Raw genomic sequence first — 17,695 nt, forward strand, 5'->3', positions numbered from 1 at the left:
CTCTAATTTCTCTACTTGAGTCAAGCTATCACAGTATTCCAATTTTTTTATTAGAGTTAAAATTAAATGAGGTAAAGCTCTTGTTATAATAACCATCACAAAGTTAGTTTATTCATCTTTTAAAAGGCTGTATGTGATAGCTGCTGTTTGTAAGTCTGAGAATTTTTGTCTTGTGTTAACTTTCCCTTGTCTGTTTGAAACTAGATTAGGATGCCATATTCATCATGTCTGTGCAGATTTAGACTACATTTGCTGAACATTTAGCATAAGACAAACCTTATAAGGAGTGATATTGGCCTCTGTATTATGTATGTATGTATTTCCCTGTTTCTGTCAGACTTTAGGGTTATAATAGCATACATCCTTGACTTTAAACATTGTTGCACTGGTACTTTATGACTGGCTTTATTTGGTATTTTAATACAATCGTTTTTCTTCTTGGATCCATTTTTGAACTATTATACCAGTCTGAACATCATTTACAGATGTTGCCTTTGTTTATTTAAAGAATGTAGACAACCAAGCAGAAGGTTAACTTCTCTTTTCAGTTCTCTTTCTAATTCACTTTTAAAATGCTTAATTTATATAATGTAACAACATCTCTTACATTTGCAAACAAAGGGAAATACTGTCAAGTGACCTCCACGAGGTAATGGCCCCATTTGGTAGGTTCCTTTTAAGAGAGAAAAGCTGCATTGAGTTGTCCCCTTTGTGTCTTATATCTCTAACTTAACAGGAAATGTTTATTGAAGAAAAAGGCAATGGGCTACACCTCAACCCTTTTTTGCAACTGGGCAAGAAATCCCAGCATTTATATATATATATATATATATATATATATATATATATATATGTGTGTGTGTGTGTGTGTGAATGTGGATTCACTTTATAATCTCATAATCTCGAAATACTGAAATCTCGAATTTCAGTATATCGAGACTATAAAGTCAAACCCACAAAAGACCGAATGCCCAAAACCACAAAACATAAAACCACGAAACAAAATCCCGAACCATAACACACCATACACCACACCACACTACACATACACTACACTACCAAAAAAAATCACACAAACACAACACACATCTACACGCCTACACTACAAATAAGAAGGGGGGCAAGCACCCCTGCACCCCACACACCCCTACTTATCTTTTCTAATTCCAAGTTCACACCAAACACTAAAAGACAGCAAACTCACAACCAGACATTCTACAGTCCCTCGCACACACACACACATCACATACATACAAACACCACCACATTCAAAAGTTAAACACTCATACTTTTACCTGCCTACCCTAACCCACACGCACAACTTCCAAACACACTCACATACACTCAGACACTTACCCAAAACCCTTACAAACTAGTCACTTACCTTAAATTCCATCTAACTGCACATACGAAACAGCACACTGTCCACAAACACACTCCACGACATGTACCGTTAAAGCGTAACTACGAATCTGACATATCTGGATTTGCAGTTATGTACTTTCGCTGTTCTGCAGATTCGACTTCATGGTCTTGATATACTCAAATTCAAGATTTCAGTATTTCGAGATTATAAAGTGAATCCGTGAGTGTGTGTGTGTGTGTGTTTGTGTGTGTATGTGTATGGATATGTATATGTGTGTGTGTGTGTATATATATATATATATATATATATATATATATATATATATATATATATATATATATACACACACACACACACATATGCATATACATTTTAAATGCAACATTTTTTTGTTATTATGGTAAAAATTTTAAAATGCCAGTAACAGAACCCTACTAATCCTACCCAAGTTTGCTGTCATTATCAGATTAACTAGATACCCCTACCTTAAAAAGAAGGGAATTCCTTAGGATTGAAAAGTTTCATCCTACTACATTAATATCTGTGGATTGCCTTATGTTTTCTTGAGCATTAACCAGTATCTGTCTGCCTGGGATGACATGATTGACAGACCTTGATGCTTTGCTAGAGATGGCCTGCATCTGTCACCCCTGGGCTTCTGGATACTGGCCAAGGCTCTTGCCACCCCTATAGTGCCTTTTTTAGGTGGTGTTCCAAAGACCAAATTACCACCATAACGGCTACAAACAAATGCAATTTGAGGGTCATGCTGCTCAACGCTAGAAGTCTAAATCTCAAAATGCAATCGTTCGAAGTACTCCTTAAAATGGAGAACATCAACATTTGTGCTGTAAGAGAGACCTGGTTCAAGGCAGCAGAAAGCACCCCTGCACTATCAGGCTACAACTCATTCCATACCTTTCAGCTCCAGAATTTGGACTGAAGCATCAAAGGTGGTGGTGTTTCCATATTCGTAAAGGATGCGCACACCTCCAGACTGGTAGCCCAGCATAATGCATCTGAGATACTTCAGGTGCAGCTAGCATTGGATAAGACAGAAATTCAGGTCATAGCCTGTTATAGGTCCACAACCATGTCCCAAGATTCACAGTCCACATTCCTAAGAGCCCTGGAGCATATTAGGGTCTAGCCTAACTCTCTCATACTGGACGACTTTAACTACCCCACCATTAACTGGGAAAACTACTCATGTACCAATACACTTGCTCAACGCTTTCTGGAATTCATTAATTCCAATGCCGAGGACCAGCTCATTCTTACCCCCACTAGAGGTAGCAACATCCTTGACCTGGTTATTACTAACATTGGCAACCGTTGCTCTACACCAGTAGTCAACTCCTCCCTGGTTAGATCTGATCACAAGCTAATCACCTTGGAAATCCACATCCCTCCCACCCCCCCAACAAAGGTAACCACCATGAAAAACTTCTCCAAAGCTAACTTTGGGCTCCTAAAAACAGAGGTGGCTAACTTCACGGCACCCATGCAAATGGAGAATAGTTGCATGACCACCAAATCATACACCAATGCAATGTACAAACACGTACACAAATGCATGGATGTCACCATACCCAATAGAACTAAGATGCTCTCCTCAAAAAAAAAGGAAGCCAATCTGGTGGTCTTCTGCCATAAACAAACTCTACAACAGAAGGAGGAAACTGATGCGGAATAAGGTGAAGTCCCAAGACTGGAAAAACTCCCTTATCAGCCTCAACAAAAGGTTGAGATCCCTCATCAAATCATCTAAAGCTAGCTATGAAAACAGAATGACAGCAGATAGTAAAGACAATCACAATGCCTTCTATAGTTATGTAAAGAATCTCCATGGCAATACCCAGATTTGCTCTGATCTACTGCACAATGGTACCTCCTATACCGAGCCAACAGATATTGCAAATATACTGGCGGACAGATTCAGTGCTAACTTTACCCCTGTGACCCCCCCCCAAAAGACCAATCACAATAGCGGTAGATTGCCAGGCACCCAGTATTACTGCTGCACAGGTTAAAACAGCATTGTCCAAGGCCAAGAATACAGCTTCTATGGGACCTGACAGTATCCCTGGCTGTGTTCTACATGAATTACAGAGTGAGCTGGCATCCTCATCTGTGTGCCCTGTTCAATCACAGCTTCACCTCAGGCTTTTTCCCTACCGAATGGCGCACTGCTACAGTCATGCCTCTCCACAAAGGAGGAGCAACTGCAGACCCTGGGAACTATCGCCCCATTAGCCTGACAAGTCTGATATGCAAAGCTATGGAAAGCATCATCATGGACCTGATAAACAAGGATATAGGGAATCTCCAAACTCTGGTTCCTACACAGTTTGGTTTTGTGAAGGGTAGATCATGCCTGCTCAACTTGGTCGACTTCTTTGAGTCAGTCACCAGAGCTGTGGATGAAGGTAAGGTGGTTCATACAGCCTACCTTGATCTGGCCAAGGCCTTTGATACCATTCCCCACTCAGGAATCATAGAAAAACATACTAAGCTAGGCATCAACTCCTATATTACTAGGTGGGTTGCAAACTGGCTCACAGATGGAACCCACAGTGTGAAAGTAGCTGACTCCCAAGTCAGACTGCCAACCAGTCACGAGTGGAGTCCCATAGGGTTCGGTCCTGGGTCCTCTCCTGTTTGGTATCTACTTCTCTGAAGTCCAGAAAAACACAAAGGGACTCTGGCTAACAAAGTTCGCAGATGATTGCAAGTTGGGAGCTATTATTAACTCCCCAAGTGATGTTGACATCCTACAGAAAGGCCTCAATGAGACCAATGACTGGGGTCAGAACCATGGCTTTAAGCTCACTGCCAAAAAATGTGTCTTCATCCCCTTTGGAAAAAACCCGGTTCCCTTGAATTACCACATTGATGGTAGTCCACTGAACACAGAAGGCATTATAAGAGGTCTGGGAACACAGGTGGACAGCAACCTCTCTTTTGACCACCACATTGCCACTGTGGTCAGAAAGGACTTCTATGTGGCACATATCATTACTAAGGGTTTTGCATCCAGGAAGAAAGAGGTCGTTGTCTCCCTCTACTCTTTCCTCATTAGACCAATCATAGAGTACAATGCCCCATTTGGCACGTACCTCACTAGACAACTGCAACAACTGGAGACGCCACAAAAATATCTCACAAAGAGGATTCTAGGCCTTAAACACTTGTCCTATATGGACAGACTCAAAGAACTCCAACTATTCTCTGTCTCATATCGCCTGCTTAGAGGTAATCTCTGCTAGACTTACAAAGCAATGTCTGACCCAGCTCTGTTGGAAATGCTACATCTAAAGAAATCCCAATCCCTTCACACCACATGCTCCAGAGACCTCAACGTCATTACCACAATCAACAGAACATGCTGGAGGGACAGGTTCATAAACAGAGAGTGCCCATGCTATGAAATAGACTTCCTATACATGTCAAGCAGAGCACCTCACTGGCCCTCTTCAAGAGAAATCTTCATGAGTGAATGGGAAATAGAAAATTCACGCCGGGGATCACTCCAGTGTCTCTGCTCGACAGAGGCATTAGGAACTAAGGTTGGGTGGCACGATGCCAGGGTAATCCTATGGGCTAGGCTTGTAAAGGCTCCAGGGCCATTAGCCTAGTACACACCTATGAACTTATGAACCTATGAACGCTGGAATATACTTGGGTGGAAGTAAGTCATTAGCAAACTAGAAGCTTCCTGAGATTTTTTTCCCTTTAATTTGACTGTTTAAGATGCAGGTTCACTGATTTTTTTTAATTCTTTAACATGTTGCTACAGTAGAAATGAAAGCTTTGTGGCAGTTTTAATTGGTCTTGACACCAGACTGTTTCAATGGTGGTGATGCTTCATTTTTTTGAAAACTTTCAGTAGGACTGAATTGTTTCTCAAATACAGAGTGAGTGAGTGAGTGAGTGAGTGAGTGAGTGAGTGAGTGAGTGAGTGAGTGAGTGTTTCAGTAGATGATTTAGTTTTGCTTTAGAAAGGGACCATCATGTCTTTCTTCAAAAACCTCTACAAATCCCACCACAATGAGATTCAGATATTCAACTTTTGAAGCTGCCTGCCTTCCCAGTTCCTTCCTGACACCATAAGGGGATATCGGCTTTGCTGTTAAAATTACCCCTGTCCTATAAAACTCTTTAACAAATTAAAATGTTCTTTTGGATCTAAATGAGTAGAGCCACCACTTCAGGCTTTGTCTCTCTATAAATGTTAGAACATTGAACCTTTTAACTGGATCGTTCAGTCCATTTCTATACTATACGTCTTATTTACAATTAGGACATACAGTCTGTCCCTTTTCTTCCCTGAACCATGCTAACTGCAGTGATCCTATATCACATATCACAGTTATCCTTCACTCCAAAAAGTCTCACCTCTGAGTGAATGGACTTTTGTTAAATCCCCTGAATAAAATCAAACCAACCCTTTAACGGTCATCATTAACATCATACACATTCTTCTAAAGATCAACAAAATGAGAATGTCAGAACAAAAACATTTATTTTATTTTTACTATATGTATTTAACCTTGTTGACCAGATTAGTCCAGCTAGGGAGAACAGAGGTGTATTTATACTACTAGGGAAATATGACTAGGACAATAGGGGAACTTCCCCTACTCTTTGAGTGGGATGCTGGTTGTTATGGTATTTCCCCTCCGGGCATATTGGTGGCTCAGAGTAGCAGGAAGGAATATGGCAGACGTAATCATGTGAGAACTATTTTTTCAAATGTGGAGTCTGGAAAACAGTTTATTGGGAAAGAAAGATTGGAGGATGTGTTAGGTTTGAAGACAGTCAAGCCTTCACAAAACAAAGAGGTGGTGGAGGCAGAGGCATGCAAGCCTGTGACAGCATGCAGTGAGAAGGAAGAAGTGTATGTGCAAATTGGAGACTGATAGCTTTAAATAATTCAGATTAGAAGATTTTTATGAAGATAATAGAAACGATATTGGAGACTAAATTAAATAAAATATTAGGAGAAACAATATTTGGGAAAAAGAGAAAAAGAAGCCAGAAGTTATTAATGATAACAAGAGACATTACAGATGATATAATGAATAGGAAAACAGACGTTAAAGTCAGGCAGGAGATTTGAGTATGGCATTTGACGGGATACAGCAGGACATTTTATGGGACATGTTGAAAGAAAATAAAAGTATTTATTTCAGCATAAGTGAATGGTTGGTTAAGTCAAGAAACAGTTGTAAAGAGTGGCATAAGACAGTCATGTCCAGCGAGTATTATTTATTTTATTTATTTGCAGTTGTTTAACTAGGATAGTCCATTGGGCCAGAAGAACCCATTTTCAATGGAGTCCTGGGGAGAAAAGCTCCAAATACAGATTACATAAAGATTAGGATACACACATAGATTGCATGAGGATTAGTGAGGTTAACATTATACAAGAGTGTTACAATCAAAGGTAATAATGGCAACATGTTTTTTTTTGATTGAGGAGAGGTAGTTAGATGCAGTAGGATAAGGAGTTGTTTTTGTGTTTTGATTGAGGAGAGGTAGTTAGATGCAGTAGGATAAGGAGTTGTTTTTGTGTTTTGATTGAGGAGAGGTAGTTAGATGCAGTAGGATAAGGAGTTGTTTTTTGTGTTTTGATTGAGCAGAGGTAGTTAGATGCAGTAGGATAAGGAGTTGTTTTGTGTTTTGATTGAGGAGAGGTAGTTAGATGCAGTAGGATAAGGAGTTGTTTTGTGTTTTGATTGAGGAGAGGTAGTTAGATGCAGTAGGATAAGGAGTTGTTTTTGTGTTTTGATTGAGGAGAGGTAGTTAGATGCAGTAGGATAAGGAGTTGCTAGATACTTGTAAGGAGTTGTATACTGGCAGCAAGCGTGAATTTGCTACCTGGGGTTTGAGAGAAGGAAGAGAAAAAGTAAAGAGTAGGTTATGAGGGATGGGAGCAGGAGCATTCCCATTTGGAGGTTAGATGAGAGTGGAGTGATTTTTCTAAAGGATGGGAGGCAAGTAATGGTACGAGTGGAGGGGGAAGGGAGTTCCATATACGTGCTAATGAGAAGGACAGGAGGTTTTGTCTTGGAGTGTGGAGAGGTCTGTAAACTTCTATAAGGTTTTGATTGTTTGATCTTAGACATCTTTGAGTGTGGTGCATTTTAAAGGTAGTAGAGAGTGCGGGACAGAGGGATGGCTGGAAGATGAGTTTATGAGCATAGGTGAGCTTGAGTGTAAGAGAGGTAGTTGGGTAGCTCTAGCCAGTTGAATTTGTGGAGAGGTTCACAGTGATGGGTTGATGCTTTGTTGCTAGTGGCGAATCTGGCTATTTTATTGTAACAAGAGGATAGTTTGGTTTTGAGAGATGATTCTAGGTTTGTTAGAAGAGGTGCTTCATAGAGAAGGGAGGGTAAGAGAAATGTAGTAGAGAGAGTCAGCTTAGTAGTTGAGGTTTAGTTTATTCGCATTGGTTATGAATGCAGTGGCTAGTAAGGTTAATACCTCATTAATAGTAGCAGAATATGCAACTTTAGAAGGGATTAAAGTACCAGTTATCTTCTCTTAAGTGGATGATATTGTTTTAATAACAAAGAATAAAAAATGCATGGAAGTAGACATTAACCAATATTTGATAGCTATAGGAATGAGTATAAATATAAGTAAAGCTAAAGGTATAGGAATGTTATGGGAAATAGAAATATTAAGTTTAATGTATTAGGTATAAAATTTGGTAGGGAGACTATCAGAATGCAGCAGTGGGAAGGTATAATACAAAAAGGAAGGAATATATGTTTATTTTGGAAAGTATATAAATTGTCACACAGAAAGAAGATATTTTTAATTATCAATGTATTATCAGTAAAACTGCATATTTAGCAAATATGTTTATAATCTCTATAGAATATTAAAAGGCATTAATGTCAGTTGCGTTTTCATTTTTATAAGGATCCAGGCTAAAGCCAGTAAAAAGAGGTGTGTTATATGTTAAAGAAAAAAGGAGGGTTGGCTTTGATAAATCCTGTTGTTTATGCAGCTTCATTGAATTTGTATATTGTTGGCCTGGTTAAAAGAGGAAAACAAGTTATTAATAAGGAACAGTAATGAAAGAAAAATACAAGGAAATATGGTGTATGATGAGAAAATAGAGGGTAAGAAAGTGTGAATTGGGAAATAAAAGTTCATCAAGAAAAAAATACGGTATGGAAAATAAAGACAGATGATGTTGAACATAATAGAAGAGAACTGTATGTAAACATAATGAGTAAATATTACTGTGCTTTTCCATGGGAAAAGTTGGAGGGAGAAAAAGTAAAATCCATACAAACAAGATTAGAATGGTATAAAAATATTTAAAATGAAGATATTTTCTATGGAGATTATCAATAAATAAATTACTGGTGAACTGGAATACGCCATGTTAAAAAAAAGAATATGGAATTATTGTGGTGAAGTTGAAACAGCAGAACATGTTTTTTTTCCTAATATGTGAACAGGTGAAGAAATTATGGGGAAAATAATGTCCTGAATGGTATTAAACAGATGAAGGATACATGTATGGGTATGTTGGAATATGGCTATTATAGTAGTAAAAAAGAGGAATGTGTAAAAAAAAAAATAGAAGTTTTACAGAATATGGACCATAAGGAATGAAAGATTGAATGAATTAAATTAAACGGGAAATGGATATTTGCAGAGATATTAAAAAAATAAGATTTCGGTTATGGAAAAAAGGGGGGGTCAGAAAATGAATAAAAATAAAGAGAAGAAAATTTATGTATAAAGATGTGAAAATGATGAAAGATGAGTGTAAAAGGGTTTAAATAAGTGTAAATAATGTGTACTTCATCAATATTGTAAATATGATAATTATTAAAGGACCCCCCCTTACTGTTTGCAATAGGTGTTAGGAGATTTTTTATATCCACCTGATATGGTGGTAAAACTATACCATTTCTGTCAGTTGCTTTTCCAGGATAATATCTTACTACTTTTATATTCTCTTAGATGTAGGGAAGTAGCATTATTGGCTTCAAGGACACTCTTAAATACCAAAAAAAAAAAAAAATGCTAACAGATTAAAACAGCAGAATATAAAATGTTGTTCCAGTTTTTGTTGGACCCAGGATCAGGTAGTTAAAAAAACACTGAAACCTTAGAAATGTTCTAAATATTTTACTCAGGCATGTATGCTGTGAGGTATCTCATGAAAATCTGTCCCAGTGCTTCCTTGAAAAGAGCGAGTTTCTTAGACTGACTCCCAGGGTATGGAGAAGCATACCTCTCAAATGTCATGAGTTTTTCAGAATGTCCAGATTTTTCCCTTATATTTTTGATATGTTTCTCATAAAATCTGTGGTTTTCTGACAAATCATCAAGGATTGCAGTCAGTAAATGACATAGGTTTGAGTTTCAGACTTCATATCCTTCAGAAAATGTATGCTGATGCAAAATCTGTTGTTGTAGCAACTTTCTAATTTTGTAAAAGCAATATTTGCAATTGGTTCCTCAATTTGGGCTTTTGTCACCCCCCCCCCATTATTTTTGCCTTTGTCCAGAATGCTTGTGCAAAGGGGGGGTGTCGCTAAATCCAGTGAACTTTTTGAAATTGAAGGTATTAATTGGCACAAAATGCCAAAGTAAAACTTCAGGTCCAAATGGCCGCCTTGTGATTTTTTGCTGATATACATAGAGAGGGTGAGGCATATTTTTGTTTTCCTGTTTAATTTGGAATTTAGATGTAATACTCCTCTGCAGTCCTAGAGAGAGAGAAAAAAGAGAGATGGTAATAGTAATGAAATATAGAAGGAAAGGAAGAATCCTTGTTTGTCCAACTTCTAATGCCTAATTCAAATTTAAATCATAAAGTGTTTATAGCTTTGTTGACCAGAAGGCTGGCGGATTAGTGCCAGATCTGGTACACCTAGATCATTTTTTGTTTGTGGGTTGGCAGGTGGCAGTGGCAGACATTTGATAGTGTTATAAAAACGGCTCTAGTCATGTACGATGCTGAGATGATTAGAAAAGCATTGACCATGGCGAGACTAGATGTTGAAAAAGCATTTGACATTGTGGAGTGGCCATATCTTAGATAGAACTGTGCTGTTCAGATCCAGTTTTCCAGAGAAATTGGTAGACCTTGTGTTTGAGGTATATAGGGATTCTCATTCAAAAGTTAAAACCATGTGAGAATGTCCATGCCTTTCTGTCTATCTAGAGGCACCAGGCAGGACTGCCTGCTCTCTCTCTCTGCTGTTTTCACTCTACATTGAACCTCTCACAGTGGCTTTGTGATGCTGGAGACTTATGGGGTATCAAACAGCTCAAACCCAGGTAAAGATGTAATTTTATGCAGATGCCATCCTGATGTATTTGGTGGACTCTTAGACAGACTTTGTTGTTCTGTTTAGGATTTCAGAAGAATTTGTCTTAATTGTGAGCTGTAATTCTGATAAAGATAAGGCGGGTGATATCCTTTTATTACATGTCCACTGACAAAACCCAATCAATACCCAATTTTTGGGTGTGTGAGTAATTTTAATATTTCAGTGCTTGATTTGGTCCTTTCCGGGCATGTACACAGATTTTTTTTGTGGCTCAAACTACATCATTAACTCATGGTTCATGATCCCACTACATCTGGATTTATTTGTTTTTGTCATTCTTATACTTCCTTCATGCCCTCCTCTTTGAAGCTCCAAATAATAACTGACTTTATCTGAGATGAGTTAAAACCACAGATCACCTAGGGAAAAGGTAGTTTTAAGAAAAGAGATAGAAGGATCGGGTGTGTCTGATCTGTCCGGTTACTCAGTCATTGCATTTAGAACGCCTATTTGAACTTCAGGCAGAGAGGATGACAGTTTGGAAAGCAGTCATCTTCTCTTATTTGCCACAACAAGAGGGTGTGGAAGACAGGATTCTAGCACTATTATCATCAATAGACATTATCTAAAAAGATTTTGGACCTGGCATTTTCCCTATTGTGGAGGCTGTTTGCAAACTCAGAAATGTTACCCTGGATAAATGCTGTGGTAAATAGAAACAGTGTAAATCTCAGTTTATTTGTTAGGAACAAGTAAGGAATTAAGATTTCCAGATGAAATGGAAAGTGACCTCTGTCTAAGACCTGGAGATGAGGTTTTTGCTGAGGAAAACATTGAGGTCTGTCAGTCTAGTTTAGGTGCTTAGTGAGGTAAATTCTGAAGGGTGCATTGCATTCAATGATTGATCTAGTAAGAGATGAATAACGTGAAACTGTTACTTCTTTGGACCTTGTTGAAATACCATGAAGGATAAGTTTTGCAAAGAGGGATTTTTCAACCTCCAATGAGATGTATTGAGCAAAGGGCGAGTCTGTTGTCAATATCTGTACCTAAATCTCTGATGACTGTTTCAAATTTAAGTGGAATGCTATCTATATGCTTAGAAGTAGGGATGCTAGAGTTACCAAAGAAAACTATACTACATTTCTTGGTGTTGAGGGTAAGAGTATAACTCTTACACTAAACATTTTTTGGTCCAGACCTTGCTAGAGTATTTGAATATCAGAATGTGATTTGATAGTCAGCACCAAATTGCAGTGATCAACAAACTTGGTTAGCCATGGCCCTTTGGTATTATTAGATTTTGTGTCAGGGAAATGTTTACTAAAGAGGAGGCACCCCAGGACAGAGCCTTGTGAGACACCAGTGGTGACCTTTTTTTGTCTAGAGCAAAAACCACCAACCTTAATGGTATGGGTATTGTCAAACAACCATTTACCTATCCAGCCAACTGTGTTTGGTTTAATGTTGAGTTGGGAGAATTTGTCAATAATCCCATCATGGGGAATAATGTCAAAGGCATTGGCATGGTGCATATAAGCAGTGCCTCTTAACCATAACCTCTGTAACCCTTTCAAAGAACTCAACTAAATTGAGCAGGCATGATCTGCCGTTTACAAAGATGAACTGGTGTATATCTAGGGGTATAAGGTTGTCTGTATTATTGTTTATTAATTCAGTGATAATGCATTGCATAGCCTTGCAAATGATACTAGTAAGACTAACAGGCCTGTAATTACCAAGGTCACTACAGAAACCACCTTTATGCAAGGTCACCTCATCTTTCTCCTCCTACCCTTCATGTAACAGTTTGTGGAGTTAAGGTAAACATTTTCTCTGGTAACTTATTATAGTCCCAAAGAACCTCATTGGTTTACAGAACTATTGTACAAACATTACACGATGCAAGTGGTGCAAAAACCCTCTTCCCAGTATGAAGCATGTTGTTTTGGTTATTTCTAAGTATAGTAAGTTATTGTATTTTTATCCTTACAGTCCTGTTGTAGATCAGTAAAGTGAATGCATTGTTGGCAAAAGGAGCATTCTTCTAGCTTTAATAGTCTGTGAAACTTCGAGTCTTGCAGATTTATGCTGATTTGTGCGATAATATTCTTGCAGATTTATGCTGATTTGTGCTTTAATATCCACCAAATTTCTCTGAACTGTTGGCCTCATTTAGGTTCCAGTAAAAGCAAAATATTTATTGGCATGTCCCAGTGTTGTACTCTGTAGTATATATAGGGTCAAGTATGTCATTGCCATTACAGGTTCAGAATCATTCCCTTTCATCTGGCATCAGCCCCAGTTGAAGTACTTCAGGCACTTTGCACCAGCAAGTACAGTCCTCAGGCTGAGAGGCATTCATGTGTACCCTTATCTCAGTAATTATTTCACTTGCATTTTGGAGAAGAACTGAATCGCTTATGGCTGCGAGTCTGTGAGCCTCATTGCAAACACACAAAAAGTAAGGTGTAATAATTCCTTTCCTACATTTCCTAATAATTACAGTAAATGAAAAGAAGTTTTGCGCCCTCTTGAACTGTGTGCAGTGGTGAATCATTGCAACTAAGAGCATAATGTGGGGCATTGTGTCCTCATTTAAGTAGGCTGTGCTCCAGCCTCAGCTGTCCGCCAGACTGCTCCTTGACCATAGTGGGGGTGCTTGTCAGCTATCATTATGATACAGAAGCCCAAATTGCACATTAAGACATTTTAGCAGTACCTGAGAAGTCTGTGGGAACATTTAGAGAACTTTTTCAACCAAGCAATTCTTTTGATCCTGTCTTTAGTCTAGGAGCTGACAAAGTAGTGTTTTTAGCTCAGCTGTATGTGAGAAACCATATGTTTCCACTTCCCATTTTCCTGGGCCATGTCAGTCTAGTTCCTGCAGACAGATATTAGCTTGGGGTGCCATCAACCCCTCTAATACAGATTCTAAAGTGTACAGTATGCTTGCACAGTAACTGTGGTAGTCAGGGCAGTGTGCCTACTGTTTGTGGTGAGTTATCAAAAATAAGGCTGAGCATGAATTAACATTTATTTTGCAAAGTACAGTTAAATCTTGGGAAGAGAATTTGGGCATTGACATCTAAAGTAGTCTAGTTTATGTATTATTGCAAAACATATGCTTTTACTGAAGTAGCTCTCTCTATTCTTTTTATACTAAGCTGATGTACTTGTTCATTCTCACTTATTCCTCCTCCCTGTCTTTTTTTCACATGTATTCCCCTCTTCAGTCCTTTTCCTAACTGCTTTTGTTAAAACAGTGTCAACTGTCACGTGTATACTATACTGTATTTAGCTCAAAATCTTTGCCTTTCAATAGTACTGTTTAGCTTAAATTCATGCCTATTATTAGTAATTGTGTCTTGGCTTAAAATCATGCCTATTGCTGTTACTGTATAGCCTTTTAAATATTTATGTAACTCCAACTGCTATATTATGTATAAATTGTATGTAGAGCTTTTCTCCTCGGGCCTCCACTGAAAATGGGCTGTCCAAGGCCCAGTGGACTTTCCCGGTAAACGAATGCAATAAATAAATAACTAAATACATTAATTTTGATTTAATTTCTTTGTAAGGTGCTTAGAAGTTCAAGTTCAGATGTCTTCACACCTGAATAAATCTGCATGTTATATTTCTTGTTTTTTAGTCTCTTGTTAGTAGTTTTAGGATTAGGAGGGAAGTTTAGATTAAGGGCTTGGTCTTTTTCAGAAAATGCTTCTGCCTAAAATGAAGAATATCATATTTTCATCCGTGATTTTTTTGGTTTTAAAGTCCCCTTTTACATGAGTTGTGGACTAAAGGTTAAACAAAAGAGGTTTTATTAAATTCTTTTTTGCATGGTAACATATTTATTTTGCTTCTTTTGATTGGAGTGCAATTTTTGTTTTCTAAAATTTTGGACAGTGTACAAAATACCTTGTTATGGCAGTGTTGCAGGACCTTCTGTATGTTTTATGCCATTTCCTCAAATTCAAATAATTTTGATAAAGCCAATAAATGGCACATTTCATTTCATTTTAATTGCCGTCTTTTGGCCAAGGCAGCTATAGCTTTCCCTGCTCTTAGAGAAGGTAGGCCAGTTTGTCATAGATTATCTTTTTATGCCGTAGAAATGTAGTTATGTGCCCATCCATGCACTTTTTTATCTCATTCTTAGAGCATGGTGGCAAACATTCTGATTTCATGCAGGGGCCTTTCTTCTCCTGATGAAGACCATGTCTCTTAGAAGAAGCTAGGAAACCAAATGACAGAAATGTGTACGTGCCAAAATAGAAGTGATTTTTCCTGTTTGAGTAAACACAGTTTTTGTTCTACTTCAGCGAGAACTCTTGAATGTTCATTACTACCCGTTTCATCTGCTAAGCTTACTCTTCTTTTAATGTCCAGTGTTCTGGTCTAATTACCTTCATGGCAGCCTTTCTTAGCTTTACATCCCTTATTTAAAGATGTTCTAGAAGAGATTTTCAACTCAGTCTTCCCTAGAAGGCCTGTATTTTCTCCTTGGGATTTAATATTTGCAACAGAATGAGAAAGCCTTAGTTTGAGCCTGTGTTTCTGTTTCTTTAATGTTTCGTTTTCCTCTTGACAGTTATTTCACCCAGGTAGTTTCTGAGATGCAGGCCTTTCTTATATTGTTTTTCCATAAAGACAGAAGCCTTGACTGATGGTCATTCTTTTTTTGCCCAGGGTCATGTGCGGTAATGCACTGAATCAAAATATCACATTTCATCCTTTTGTTCTCATTTTCAAATTTCAGGTGTGAGAATCTGTTGCTCTACTTGAATTATGGAAGGCCACTTTCTACTTACATTCCAGTATTAAGGATTTTAGTAAGTCATACTAATTCTTGGGTCTATCACATTTTCAAATGATTGGGATCTACTGTAGAAAAATAAGTGTTTTCTAACTGGATTGCAGGTTGTTAGATTTTAGTTGTGGCTCACTCATTAAGCCTGTTTAGATGTTCATCAAAACTAATTGTAGATCAGGTGCTGTTACCTCCGCAGCCTTCTTTCAAGATGGGTCAGTTGCATGCACTTGTGAAGCAGAAACATGGTCCTTAATGTGCATCAGGTATTGCAGTGTGGTTTGCATTTCCAGGGCAAGAGAGGTGGTCATCCAAGGAGTGTTATTTGGATCTTCCACTTGAACTTGAGATGCATGGCTTGGTGTTCTGCCATAGATAAAAATAATCAGCAACACATAAAAAGAATGTAATGTGATTAGTACAGTTAAATGAGGTATAGACCATAACCATAGATGACTGAATTCTTTTATCTAGTTTTCAAACATTTTTACTGAATTATCACTTGTGACATAGACAAATTTACATTCATATAAAGTAATCAAGCTATATTAACATAAACATTATGCTTCACATATATTGCTACATGTCATATAGCCTAAGCAATATTACTTAAATTATTCAGTTCCTGCCTTTTTTCAAACAAGACACATCTTTATTAGGGTCTGTATTAGAACATCGGAAGTATTACTACATCAAATGTTCTAATATCGAACCATTTCACTCGAAACACCACAACATTGAACACTCAGAACAGCATATTTTTTCCCATGGAAAAAAATTGCTGTTCCAACAAATATACACACAACACAAGCACACCAAAATACATAATCCACACACATACACTTCACAAAACCCTACACTAAACCATGCATACACTACTAGCTATCCACTTACTTTAACCCAACCCTAAGGTCCGTAACTACCTCACACTCACCTTACCCGCTCCCTAATCCTAAAGTCCCTATCTCACACTCACCTTACCCACTCCCTAACCCTAAGGTCCCTATCGCGCACTCACCTTCGTTCGCATACTTACCTTAACCCAGTCCGTAACCTTCACTCCACAGTCGAGGAAATAGCGAAGCTGCAGAAACAGCCCACCGAATACTCTCCCTAGGAAAGTATTCGATATTCTGCAGCTTCACTATTTTCAGCGTTCGATGCAAAGTGTTCAATATTAGAACATTCGAAGTAGTACTTCGATGTACTAATATAGACCCCTTTATTAAACCATTCACTTACTACATAGGCAGTCATACATTTATAGAAATTTAAACAAACCACACCGACACAATCCTAGTTGCAAGCATTTTACATCACAAACCATACTGACACACTCCCAGTTACAAACATTATACATCACTTGTAATCTACCCAGTCATTTTCAGTCAGACATTGCATATCTCATTTAAGTCCTGCCTCCTTTTAAACCTCATTCCTCCCCTGTATGTGTTGTTCCCATGATTCCCATTTTTTCCTATGTCGTTTGCTCCTACTCTTTTCTAAAGGTCTCAGTTCCATTTGTTTTATCTCTGTTACTATATTCACTACTTCTAGTGCAGTTGCTTTAGATTTTGATTTTCATTTTCTAGTAATTTCTTTTTTGGCCGCCATCATTATCAGACACAGCAAGGCCTTACCCTTGTCTAGAAGAATTATTTTGTCTTCTGAGTGTAGACTACCTTTCTGCTTTCCCTCTGTTTTCATTTATTCTCTTTTTTGTATGTTCATCCCTGTATACACATCAGAGAAATGCAGATCAATGCACATCAGCTCATTGTTTTTATGATTTGCAAATGATCTTCCCGACCAGTTTAATGGAAGAGTAAGAAGAGCATTATTCTTTGCAAAAGTGCTGTCACCCTTTCCTTCCCTTTGCCAGATGCTTTTCTTTCCCCCTTGGATTTCTGACTGTAGAGATGTACTTATTTAGGGAGTGCAGGGGGGGGGGGGAGTCCCACAGCATAAAACATTTGATTATTGTTTCTTTTTTGGACAGCTGACTATCTGTTGTGATCAGCTATTTTTTTTTATTTTTGGGGGGGGGGGGGGTTGAAATCATGACTTTGTAAGGGAATCACTCTCTGTTGCTGCATTATTGTATCTTGAATGCTATATTGCTGCATTGCTGTATCCTGAATAAAGATTGTCTGTGGAGGTATGTGGTGAGATAATCTTGCAGTCAAATCAGACTGTTTTGTAGAT

At 38.1% G+C, this 17,695-nt stretch overlaps 1 protein-coding gene across 7 annotated transcripts in view; it reads left to right on the forward strand.

Annotated features, from left to right (window-relative positions):
- Nucleotides 1–17,695, forward strand: part of MAST2 (microtubule associated serine/threonine kinase 2) — a 2,532,505-nt gene that overhangs the window by 2,187,602 nt on the left and 327,208 nt on the right. The gene's annotated exons all lie outside the window — the stretch shown is intronic.

This window comes from Protopterus annectens, chromosome 10.part0 (genome assembly GCF_019279795.1).
Source record: "Protopterus annectens isolate FY-2018-M chromosome 10.part0, PAN1.0, whole genome shotgun sequence".
NCBI lineage: Eukaryota > Metazoa > Chordata > Ceratodontiformes > Protopteridae > Protopterus > Protopterus annectens.